A 12,710-nucleotide genomic window follows, 5' to 3' on the forward strand; every position below is an offset into this window, starting at 1 on the left:
ACAAAGTGAAATATACATAGTTTATTAGACATCTAACTACAAAACTAATAAGATAATAAACAGTTAACTAGTCTCTTGTTTGTTACAATTAGTTTTCAAGTAAGTATCTATGGAGGCTAAGAACCGTTCCCTTCTTGGGCTCCCATAGGTCTTTGCACACATATCCATCTATCCTAGTATTTCCCATACCACATTCTAATCTGACACTGTATTATGATCAGCAGGTTATAATCCACCACCTCAATAAGCTTCTGGCTGCTCATTTGTAAAGTAGGAATAATGACACCAATCTCAGGCTTGTTATAAGGACTTAATTAGGGACTGTATATAAATCACCTGCTACATAAAGGCTCTCAGTTCATCCCAGACATTGCTACATTGTTAGACTATAATATAACAAATGCAAAATTAAATACCTGGGCAAGGTTCAGGGGAACAATTAAGAAGAATGAGGCTCTAGCAGCGTGGGTTTTTTATGGGGGTGGTGAGAAGTGTTTGGGTCACAGAGAAGTCCATTTTAGCACAATTGCATATTTGTTTTTATATAACTGAGCCATCTGAAACTGAGAGCTGGATCACATTATTCGACTTTGAGTCCTAGGTATCTATCACTTTTATCTGGCATGAGCTCCAGGATGCAAGTAGTAGCTATCCAAGTAATGCACTTTGAAATTATGAAGTCACTAATCCAAATGGAGGCAATAGCAAGCTTTCTTCACTGAAGCCAGTAACAAATAACATTGTGCTGAAATTGGACTTGGTTTTGAAACTGGGCTAATTGACTAACACTCTGACCTTGGGCCAATTGCTTGGTCTTGCAAAGATTCGATTTCCTCATTTGAAAAGCCGAAATAATATTACCTACGTTCTGGAGTTGTGGCAAGGACTAATGTTTAAGGGGACTAATTTGTAAAAAAAGATGTAGCATGGTGCCAATATTTAGAGCTTGATAACTCCTAGCTTTCATTACTACTGTTACATGTTTTTTGAACTCCTGTTACGTGCTTATTATTTTTAGGTACTATGTGGGCTGTCAAAGCTGCAGTCACCTGTCCACTCATTCATTCAACACACCTACCAAGGACTGTAATGTGCCAGACTCAGGGGCTGCAGCCATGAACCAGAGGGGCAGGATCTTGCTCTCATGGAGCTTACCTGGGGACAGATGGGCGGAGAGTACGATAAACGAATAAGCAACAAGGGACATGCATTTCCAGTGAAGCAGAGAAGAATAAGGTGGTGGATGTTACCACGGGCACTGTGGTTAGTTATGAAGACCTTCTGAAGGCCGTGGCATTTCAAAAACCTCTAAAGAAAGATCCAGGGAAGGACATTCCAGGCAGAGGAAAAGTAAGTATAAAGGCCCTGATCAAGGACATTTCCAGAGCAGAGACGCCTGTGACGAGAGCATTGTGACTGAGGAAGAGAGACCGGGAGGGGAGTCGGGGCAGGCAGGGGCAGCCGCCTGTGGAGTGTTAGCCGCCCCCGCCCCGGGAGAGACTTTATGCAGCGGCACAGGGAAGCCGCCTGGAGGCTGGAAGCAAGGGAACGGTGCAAACTGCAGTGACGTGATGCTCTTCAGAACCAGCGGGAGTTCCAAGATCATCTCGTTTGGTTATTTTTTATGGATGAGGAAACTGATAGACGTTCCCAGAACATACTGATGGATCCCTCACTATCCCTCACTTCCTTGCCTGGGACCATCTGACAGTGACTTTTCACAAAAAGCTTTAAGCTCCTTTTCCTGACCCATGATTGACCCATTTTAGTCCTGGCTCTGGCCTTCCCCTTGGTCTTTGGGTCTCTTGACACTCTTCCGCAAGGGGATAGGAGGAGTGGCCAAGAGCCCGGGTCTCCTGATTTGAATTGAGTTTTCCAAATCCAAACTCAGCTGCTATTCAAAGGCTGTGAAAGTGAAAGTCACTCAGTCGTGTCTGACTCTTTGTGACCCCATGGACTATACAGCCCATGGAATTCTCCAGGCCAGAATCCTGGAGTGGGTAGCCTTTCCCTTCTCCAGGGGATCTTCCCAACCCAGGGGTCGAACCCAGGTCTCCTGCATTGCAGGTGGACCCTTTACCAACTGAGCCACAAGGGAGGCCCTGAAAGGCTACTCAAAAGTAAATCCAAACTTTACCCTCTACTCCGCCTTGGATGATTTATATATTACACCTCCTCAAGTCTGTTTCTACGTCCAGAATGTATTAAGAGTACCTAAGGTTGTGGGAGTGTTAGATGAGCTAATTCGTGTGATATAGGCATGTAAGCTAGCATGACGCCTGGTGTTGTTAGCGGTTCCTTTAAGATTCTCCTTAGTCGGAGAAGGCAATGGCACCCCACTCCAGTACTCTTGCCTGGAAAATCCCATGGATGGAGGAGCCTGGTAGGCTGCAGTCCATGGGGTCTCGAAGAGTCAGACATGACTGAGCGACTTCACTTTCACTTTTCACTTTTATGCACTGGAGAAGGAAATGGCAACCCACTCCAGTGTTCTAGCCTGGAGAATCCCAGGGATGGGGTCGCACAGAGTCAGACACGACTGAAGTGACTTAGCAGTAGCAGTAAAGTCTACTACTACTTTATTTAGAGGATAGGTGTAAGTGAGAGCAGGAGAGAGTGGGGTAGACACACCTGTCCCTGCTTTCCTCATCCCATCTGGACCCTTCTTTGCCCTTGAATCTATTCCTCCCTTTCCCCAGCAGTCTATTTATTAACTAGCAAGAGGGCAAATAAGGGATCTTCTAGGATTGATTTTGCTAATTTTTTTGAGGATACCGAGCACCATTTCACCATATTCTGTACCCTTATCTGACATTCCCTCCCAGAACTGAGTTTTCTTTTCATCCAGGTTCAGAAGGAAAAACAAAAAACAAATCATATCGTCACGCACCAATAAAAAGTAAGCTGTCCAGATGGAAATAAAATCTAATTAGGCAATAAAAGTAGAGATTGTGAAACGGTTCAAAAAAAAAAAAAAAAAAAAAAAAAAAAAGATTCTCCTTAGTGCGGCAGAGAGGCGTAGACCCGTGCAGTGGGGGTAAACCTCATGAGAAAATGGATCTGAGTCCAGACTCCGGCTCCGTCACTCAGGTGCCGTGTCACCATCACCCTGAGTGAGCTTCGGGATCCTTCTGAACTTTACTTATTTTATTTGTAGATTAGTGAGAAATTCTGCTTCTGAAGCATTAGGATGAAGACTAACCTCTGGAAGACAGCATAATATGATTCTGGAACATTTTCTTTATTGAATAAATGGTTTAATTGTTATTACAGGACTTCCCATTGTAAAATCATTAATTGGTTCTTCTGTTTCTCTACCTTGGATGAAAAAGCCCACATTTAGTTAAGGAATACTTTTGGAGTTCCTTCTCTTATAGGGAAAAAAAACAGACAAACAAAACACAGTTTTGGAAATCTGATAATGCTGCAAGCACGATTCTGAGGACTTTCCATAGCCCTGAGGCAGCGATGTAGCTCAGTCTGCCCCAGGTTGTCCCAGAACAGTGTGGGTATTTAGCCATCCGCTGTGCAGCCTCACGAGGTTACAGTAACAGTGCATTCAGATTATGCATGAGGTGCTACTCTGTCAAGGGCTTCCCCAGTGGCTCAGCGGTAAAGAATCTGCCTGCAGCGCAGGAGCTGCGGGTTCGATCCCTGAGTCTGGAAGATCTAGAGGAGGACATGGCAATGCACTCCAGGATTCTTGCCTGGAGAATCCCGAGGACAGAGGAGCCTGGTGGGCTGCAGTCCACGGGGTCTCAAAGAGTCAGACAGGACTGAAGCAACTTAGCACACACGTGCTACTCTGTAGAACAAAGTTATAGCGACATATTGGTCATTTTTAGGGTTTTCTGCCAAAACCCCTCTAATCACTGATGTGGCAGGAGACAGCACCAAGTATATGTCTAATAGGGTTTCCCTTGTGACTCAGCTGGTAAAGAATCTGCCTGCAATGCAGGAGACCTGGGTTCGACCCCTGGGTTGGGAAGATCCCCTGGAGGAGGGCATGGCAACCCTCTCCAGTGTTCTTGCCTGGAGGATCCCAGGGACAGAGGAGCCTGGCGGGCTGCAGACCTTGCGGTTGCAAAGAGTCAGACTCAACAGTGTGACTAAGCCCAGCACAGCACACATCTGATAAACGGATGAGTTCAGCTTCCCTTAGGAAACTGCTCTGCAGACTTGGAAAGCGTTAGTTCCTAAAAGTGTCTTTTTCTTTCACCATAACCTAGTAACATCGCAACTTTTCCTTACAACTAAGTATATTTAGTTTTTAAAAGTAGTTGGTAAATTCAAATACTGTTTCAATCAACCAGAACTGGAATGGAAGTATTAGGTGGGATAATTACACTGGAAATGCAAATTACATATTTAAAACATTTGATGTTCCATGGTGTCTGCCGCACGGGATACTGTGACGTACTCAGTAAAAGTCCGCCTCTCCTTAGAACTGTGGTCGGGGGCAAGACTGTGCCTGGAGACATCTTGGTTGTCACCACTGGTGGGGGCCAGTGTGCTACTGGCCCCCAGGACTGCTGTAAAACACCCCATCATTCACAGAGCAGCTCCCTGTAACAAAAATTACTCAGTCCCAAATGTTAACAGGACCCTGATGGTGAAACCCTGCCTTAAGAGTATCCGTAAGGTGATGCTTTTGTAAAAATTATGTATGGGTCCAGCAACACACGAGCCCGGGGACAGTTCTTTGCCGACAATATGCCCTCACTCGTTTTTGTTGGTTGGATTGGGTAGAAAACGTAAAATCTCACCGCTGTACCTTCCAAAATTTGTCTGTCCACTTTGCTTCAGCATATCTCCAATAACGTGTCTCCTACCTGAACTATGATAGTTGATATATGTTAGTAGTAACTTCATCACATGATTCAACTTCTCATTTGCTTATTAATCACCACCTTGTTTGGGGAATTTTTTACTTCCTTTTAGAAGCAAGAACAATTTAATTTTTCCATACAAGGGGAATTATCGGCATGACAAGTAATTTTTTCCCCCTTACCAAGGGCAAGAGTCAAGATTCACTGTTATCTTAGAGTAAAACATTCTTTCCCACCCCAAATGTTAAAGTTGAATGCATACTTTTAATGACTTTGTTATTGCTGTGTTAGATTGCTGTTTAGGGTGCCCTCGGGTGTCTCCATGTAATTATGTTTTTTCTGCCAATGAGAACCTAGCTTTTACCCCTCCTTGTAAAAGCAGGAGTAAATCACCGTATGCTTCTGGGGCCTCACTCACGCCAGAGTAGCCCATGGAAGGCTTGTTGGGGTTCAGTCGCTCAGTCGTGCCTGGCTCTGCGACTCCATTGACTGCAGCCCGCCAGGCCTCCCCGGAAGGCCTCGATCCAGGTCAATCTGGTTTTCTGAAAACTGCCTTAAGAGTATACAGATGTGAAGAGGGCATTTTTATTACCCTAAGAAATATATGGATAGGCCACAGGACACAGAAATGGTTACATTTTATAACCCCGTAGTTTGTTAATTTTTTACTTATCCGGGTTAACTCTAAAGAGAAATTAAGTCTATTTTATGCAAGGAAAGATATCTTGAAAGTTTTAGACTGCTAAGTGAGGATTTGGGGATAGGAGACAAGCAGTCTATAACCTGAAAATTCTGCGCCTGACGTTGAATCTCCACAGCACTTTCTTTATACTTTGTTGTTTCATATTATTTATGTGTGTTTGCTTTACCACTTTACCAAAATCGTCTCTGTTTTACAGGCCACAGCATTTTCAGTTACTCTGTACAAACCACCTCTGTTTCAGCGCCTCCCCATCTCTGTCTGTTTCCTTCCTCTCGTTCTCCTCCCCCTCTTCCTCTCCCTTCTTTCTCTCTGTTTCTCTTCCACGTGAGCAGGGAACATAATATACACTTGGATGGATACACTTCTGTACGTTAATATTTTAAGGGAAAAAAGGAACGAGATAGCCAACATCCTCTGATGTGATGGGATGTCTTTTTCTTTCCTCTCTTCCTTGTCTTTTTCTTTGTCATCTTTGATGATGCTAAAAGAGTTTATAACCAAGTCAAAAAAAAAAAAATAAAAAACAACCAACCCAAGGTCAAAACTGGTCAGTCGAAACCGCATGCCACACTCCTCACAAGCCGCAGCAGGGCCTGTTTGCACTGTTTTTCTGACACCTGTGATGGCTGTCCCTTCTGCCTTCGGCTCGCCCTCACTCGGGGAGACGGTGAATGCAGCAGGTGCCCCGGGAGGTGCGGAGTTATGGATCAGAGAGCAGCTGATGGGCCGGCAGGGGTCAGCCTGCGCTGAGCCTGCTCGCGCGGGGCTCCCGACCAGCCGCTTCACGAGCGGTGTGCACACGTGTGGGCACACGTGAGCAGGGAAAAAACACAAGAATGCTTCTCTTCATGGTGATTCTTTCGCCCCCTGAAAATTCCCACTTTATTTATATTTTATGGCATATACGGTAGTATAATGCTGTGAGTATAAAGTTTATTTTTAGAAATTCCGTATCGGTGCTCCGTGTTCTAAAACCGGGTCCTTGTGGCTACGTCAGCCAGAGAGTCTGGAGTCACTGTTGGCCCGGGTGCCCGGGGCGGGCTCCGCAGGCTGCCTCTGCCCCTGGTTCTGCTGTTCCCCCCTTTCTCCAGTGACGCTGATATCACTATTTACCACGTATTCCGTGCCCAGTGTGCTGGGCACCTTGGCCATGCCCGATAAGGCCTTCCCCTCAGCAGTCACAGCCGCGTTTGGCACGGTTTCTCTTGAGTCATGTCTGAAGGTTCGTTCCTTCCTTCCATTTTTTCCCTCCTCTGTGATGCTTCCAGGCAGCTCCTCAACTACATCTGTATCTTTCATTCTCGACACATAGCTGCTTTCGGAAAGCATGAAATCCTTTAAAGAAAAAGGTTGTTTAGTCACTTGTGTATACTTTCAAAATTGCACATCAAAGGACTTCCCTGGTGGTACAGTGGCTGGGACTTCACCTTCCAGTGTTGCAGGGAGGGGTGGGAAGGTGGGTATGGGTTTGATTCCTGGTCGAGGAGCTGGGATCCCACGTGCTTCCCAGCCAAAAAGCCAAAGCGTGAACAGAGGCAATGCTGTAACAAATTCCACAGAGACTTTAGAAAGCAATCCACATTTAAAAAAAAGTCTCTAAAAAATAAAATTATACGTCAAATATTGAGTACTTCTGTCCAGCCAAAACCACTCCATTCTTAGCAAGCTCAAACTTTCTTCTTTGCTCCTTATGCTTATTTCATAATTCCTCTGAAACTCCCCAGCCCTCTTGGGGCCTAATCAATGTTTCATATCAATTAAGCTGCTAAGGGCAAGAGGCTTAGTACACCTCACAATCTTGACAACAGGCCTTCTGTTAGAGAAAATAAACTGAAAGAAATAAATCAGAGCTCTGATGAAATATGATTAAAATACTTCTTTAAATAAAAATAAATTATAGAGGCAACCAGAGATTTACACTTTAAGTTACAAATTCAGCTGCCCAATACCATTTCTCATTCCCTCCCCAACCATCAAGAGATAACTTGAGTTTGATTTCTGGTAAATTTACGGTCTGGGTAAACTTTTGTTTTCAAATAATCCACTATACTGAAAAGTAAGCTCCAAGTAGTAACTAGAAGTGTGTGAGGACATATAGGGTGTCTGTGTTGTTTATGGAGGGCAGGACATTTACCAATTCGCTTGGGGTGGGGCAGACTGTGTCAGTTGAAAATGTTTATTGAATTTTCAAAATTATCACACTTGGGTCATTGCTGGCCACACCACAAGCATCTGAGTTAAAGAATTATCTTTATAATGTGTGTGGAATTGCTGTGAGCACAAAGGTGAAGGAAAAGGAGAACTAAAAATCACAAATAAGAAAATAAAGGCAAATTTATATAAGTTCAAGCCCTAGCATGAACTGTGCCAATTCGTATCGCCAGAGTCCAGAGTCACAGGCTCGTTGCCAGCTACGTTCAAACTGCATATGAGAAGCATGGGCCCTAAGAGATAAACGTTCTGGTAGAGAATCTCTTTTTATATCTCCTAAAATATGTCTCTTCTCTGCCCAGTTGAATTTGCAGATGATGAGGTCTGGGTATACATAAATAGCTGTCTCTGCCCCCCACCCTCTATGCAGACTCGCCTGGGCGGCAGCAGAAACCACTCTCTTATCCAGAGCCCCTCGGGATGTCACTCCCTGCTCCTCCGAGGATAAGCACCAAGCTCCTGCCAGCTCGTGGACTTGGACCGGCATGCATTGTTTTTGGATTCCCACTGCCTCCTCCATCCTGTCCATCTGTCCATCCATTCACTCCTCCTTTCATCCAACAGATAATTCTCAGGCTCTAAGATCCAGACAACCGTGCTAAGTACTGGGGCCTCTGCAGTATCACAAGACAAAGTCCTTACCCTCCTAAAACCTCTTTGCCCAGAATGGTCATCACACAAACACACATCTGCACACACACACCGACTTACGTTACAGATAGAATTGACAAGTTGGCTTGTTAATTTTTAAAAATTAATTCCTGGTGCCAGAACCCGAGCCCTAAGCCGTCGCTGGACTGGAGTTTCCCTATTGCTAAACTTTCTGACTGCACCTTTTCCTGCTTGGTTCTCAGTCCTTTCCTGGGCTGGAACCCACCCGTCTATCTTCTCTGCTTGGCTTGTACGATCTCCCCGCCCAGGACAGGTCCCTGCTCCGGGGCCTTGTGTCCCAGTAAACTAATCTCACACACAGGAGCGAGAAGGGCGAATTCTTTAAGCCCAGGTTGCCTGGTGTTTTCAAGCACTTCCACTTGTAATATACTTTCAAGGGATTCAAGTGCCCTTGGGGGAATGACTTCCCTTGAACAAACGTGTTTGGAACCAACCAAATTTCACTTGAGTTGGAGTATGGTAGAAATATATGGTCATGCTTAAACATTTGATGACCAAAATATTTTTCCTGAGCTTCCAAGGCTGCATTACCTGGGAATAATTTAAATACAAGGGAGAATCTGATTCCTTGTTTACGGCACACAGTCGATTCTCACCTGGCTAAAATTAGCTTTTAAATCGCTGGGTTCTACGCTGCTGCAGTGCACCGGTCCCCAGTGAATGCACGGCTGCTCTCCCTCTTACCCTACTGTTACCTGTGATTATCTGCCCGGCCAAGCTGTCAGATGGCTGCCATTAAATGCCTTCAAATCTAAAGGACTTAATTGACTCTCTCGTCATCTCCCAGATTCCAGATTTCATGCCTTGACTGTTTTATTTCCTTCCGTACGATTGGAACTGAGTTGCCTCCCACTGGATGGATGACTTGTGCACCTCATTCAGGATTCTGACTTTATGTCATGCCCAGATAAGCCCCAGATTAATTTCATGGCAAGAGATTTCCATACTTACCATGAGGATAGATTTTCCCCTTTAAGGAGCTCTCCAAGGGACTCTAGTCTGCCAACATTGCTAAGTCAGCAAAACAGAATGGCCATCACGATTTCCCACCTGTCTATTTTGGTTTAGTCTTTGAATGTTTTGCTAATCATACGTGTTCTCAGAAGCTCAGGTGCAGAGATTCAGAATAGAATTTCCTCCAGAAACATTTTCTGATCCTTCCCCAAATCACTGCTTCTAGCTTTGTGCTTGTTTTCAGTGTGGCCACAGCTTGTTTTTCCTGCTGAAAAGTATGTGACATGAGTTACCACCCTTGTTTTCAAATAGCATTTTCCCTAATGCCGAGCACAGAGGAAACTCATTAGGGGAGCTCACTAAGGTAACTCCCAAGTATCATCTGAATTCTAAGATACGGATTCATGACCTTACATAAAGAAAGAAGTGTGACTTTAGGTATTGAAGAAGTCATTAGAAATTTTTACTGGTTGAAGTAAAATTAACTCACAGAAGATAATGGTTAATGTTAAGTCACTTTAGTTGTGTCTGACTCTTTGCGACCCCGTGGACTGTAGCCCACTCAGGCTCCTCTGTCCATGGGATTGTCCAGGCAAGAATACTGCAGTGGGTTGCCATTTCCTTCTCCAGGGGATCCTCCCGACCCAGGGATCCAACCCACATTGCCTGTGTCTCTTGCACTGTAGGCAGGTTGATTCTCTACCTGCTGAGCCGTGAGAGAAGCCTGGCTTCACATTTGGCTCTGAAAATTCTCAGAACTCTGTAAGACTCTCACCATCTTTTCTGTTGCAGATAGGTATTGATGGTTAATGCTGAACATTTGAGAAAAGGAGATAGGGTGTTCAGGATTTAAAAATAAAAACCCTTATTGCTCTACAAATGGCATTTCATTTGTCATTTTTGTCATTATTTCGCTGCCATCTAGTGACCCAAATGAAATTTTTAAATATGTTGCTGCCATCTAGTGATCAAAATGAAAATAACATGCAAATGATCTTGCCTTCTTATTTGCATTTTAAGTCTTAAGTGCTATCTTGTTGAAGTTGTTTAGCCCCTAAGTCATGTCTGACTCTTTACTACTATGTGGACTGTATCTTGCCAGGATCCTCTGTCCATGAGATTTCCCAGGCAAGTATACTGGAGAGGGTTGCCATTTCCTTTCTTCAGCAGATCTTTCCGACCCAAAGATCAAACTCATGTCTTCTGTTTGGCAGGCGGATTCTTTACCACTGAGCTACCTAGTTAGGCGTCATTTTTAAAAAATCACTAAATATTCATCTACTGAATCCAAAATTCTAAAAAATAACATCTGCAGTTGTTTTTTCTTCTCATTTATTCTTTCTCTGCTAAAATAATGTATTTTGCTCAGGTCCATAGTCCATTTAATTTGATATTGAAATATTAAATAAGCAGGTTTTAGAGGAGAAACTAAAATCTAATTAATTTTATTTATGTGTGGTGTCTGATGTGGTTTTGGATCGTATGTTTACAACAATTTTATTTGCACCTATTCTTATTTGAGTAACATACTAATTTTTCATATCTATCCAAGCTTGTTTATAGTTGATCGATTTCACCCATATTTATTGAATTATATAAATGATTATAGTTAGACACTGAAATCTGCCATTTTACATGTTCTGTGTAGAATTCTTTCCATTCATCTACGTAAATATGTACCGATTGCACGTACAGAATTCTGAATCAGTGGTCCTGAATAGTTATTTACCTCTTCATAAATGTATTCTGTCTCCCCAGTAAATGGGTGGGAATTATATTTGCAGCCTTAAAAGGTAACAAGGCCCTATATTCAGTAAATTCTTATTGACGATGCTCCACTCAAAAGACTTTCAAGGTTGTCATCATCTGACTATTATAACACCCTTCCTTCAACTTAGTTTCTGCCCTTTGTTGAAGTTTTAAAATATCTGAAATGATTATATCCTCAAGAACAAGAGTTGGCAGATGTGAAATATTTTCACCACAGTAGCTCCTAGCCAAGTGGCCTCTGTAGGCTGTGTATGCCTAAAACGTCTTTGTTTGGAAGCCTGTCCGTTATCAGAAAAAAATGATCCTCCCACTGAGTACAGAGTACAAGTGTGGTTTCAAAATCTAGTGGACATTTATAGTAACTCAGCACTTTTGAGTTGCAGGCAGAAGTTGAGAGGAAGTTTTAAGTTGAGTAACAATTGTGATCATTGGCAATGACTTGGATGAGGAGTGGGGAATACATATTCTACTAGAAAGCTACGACCTAAAGCTAAAGAGATCACTTTCCAAGAAGACCTAAACTAAATGAAATGAAGAAAAAAACAGTATTAATCTTCATCCTGTGTTGTTCAAGAAGCTAAGTTGTCCTGGGTTTATCTATATCCGTGACATTCTTTATTCACCAAATATTTGCTGAGGGCTTATTAAGTGCCAGACACTGTACTAGGCAAAAAAGGGGGGAATGTCAGTGTATGAGATTCAAGTCTATGCCATCAGGGAGCTGGTGGTCTAGGGAGATACCTTTCCTTGATTAAATATTTTCCCTTAACACCGTTGCAGCTTTGTCCAGGCCATCCCTCAATAAGCGCCACTGTAGCTGGAATTAAGTCCTACGCTCCTCCACCACATAGTGTTTTTGCAGAGCTCCCAGCATTACCAACTAAGTACCCTGAGAGAATCAGCTTGTGTATTACCACTAATTGATGAAAACTCCACACCTCCTAATTTCAAGGGATTTAATTAACACACCCAGTTTGTACTGACCAACCTGGGTTTCCTTCACCCAAGTGGTAATCTATTAAATAACGGTTAGCCTCCCAGGACTCTGTCACGTGACTTGATTTCCAGCTTTGCAGGACTCTCCTGACCCAATGCCATTCTCATTCCTTAGGGGAATTCAATTACTGCTGCCATTTTCAAAAGTAAGTTAACAGATTAGCCAGTGACGTGATGAGATTTCATCAAGGCTACTAACGGCAAAATTGGACTTTATGTCTAAAGATATTTCACTTTTGAAGGTCTCAAATGTATGGAGGTTTGCAGTGTCAGACAGACGTCATCTCGATGCACATTTAAAAAATAACGACATAAAGGCTACAGTCTGACTTGATCCCATGCCCCTAAGTTAGCAGCCATGGTACTGATAAGGGCCGCCTAACCTAACCAGTCCACGCTGTCAAATTTGTGGCTACACCCACCTCTTCTGGTCTGCAGTTTCCTTGGAAGGCCCCCAGGAAGTGCGTCAGCTGCTCCACGAGGAATGCAATTTCCAGTCAAACTCAGAACGAGTCCCCTCAGTTATGAAAACAAACTCACAAAGTTCCCCCTCCACAAAAAATACAGCTTTCAAG

Source organism: Cervus canadensis, chromosome 12, assembly GCF_019320065.1.
Source record: "Cervus canadensis isolate Bull #8, Minnesota chromosome 12, ASM1932006v1, whole genome shotgun sequence".
Taxonomy (NCBI): domain Eukaryota; kingdom Metazoa; phylum Chordata; class Mammalia; order Artiodactyla; family Cervidae; genus Cervus; species Cervus canadensis.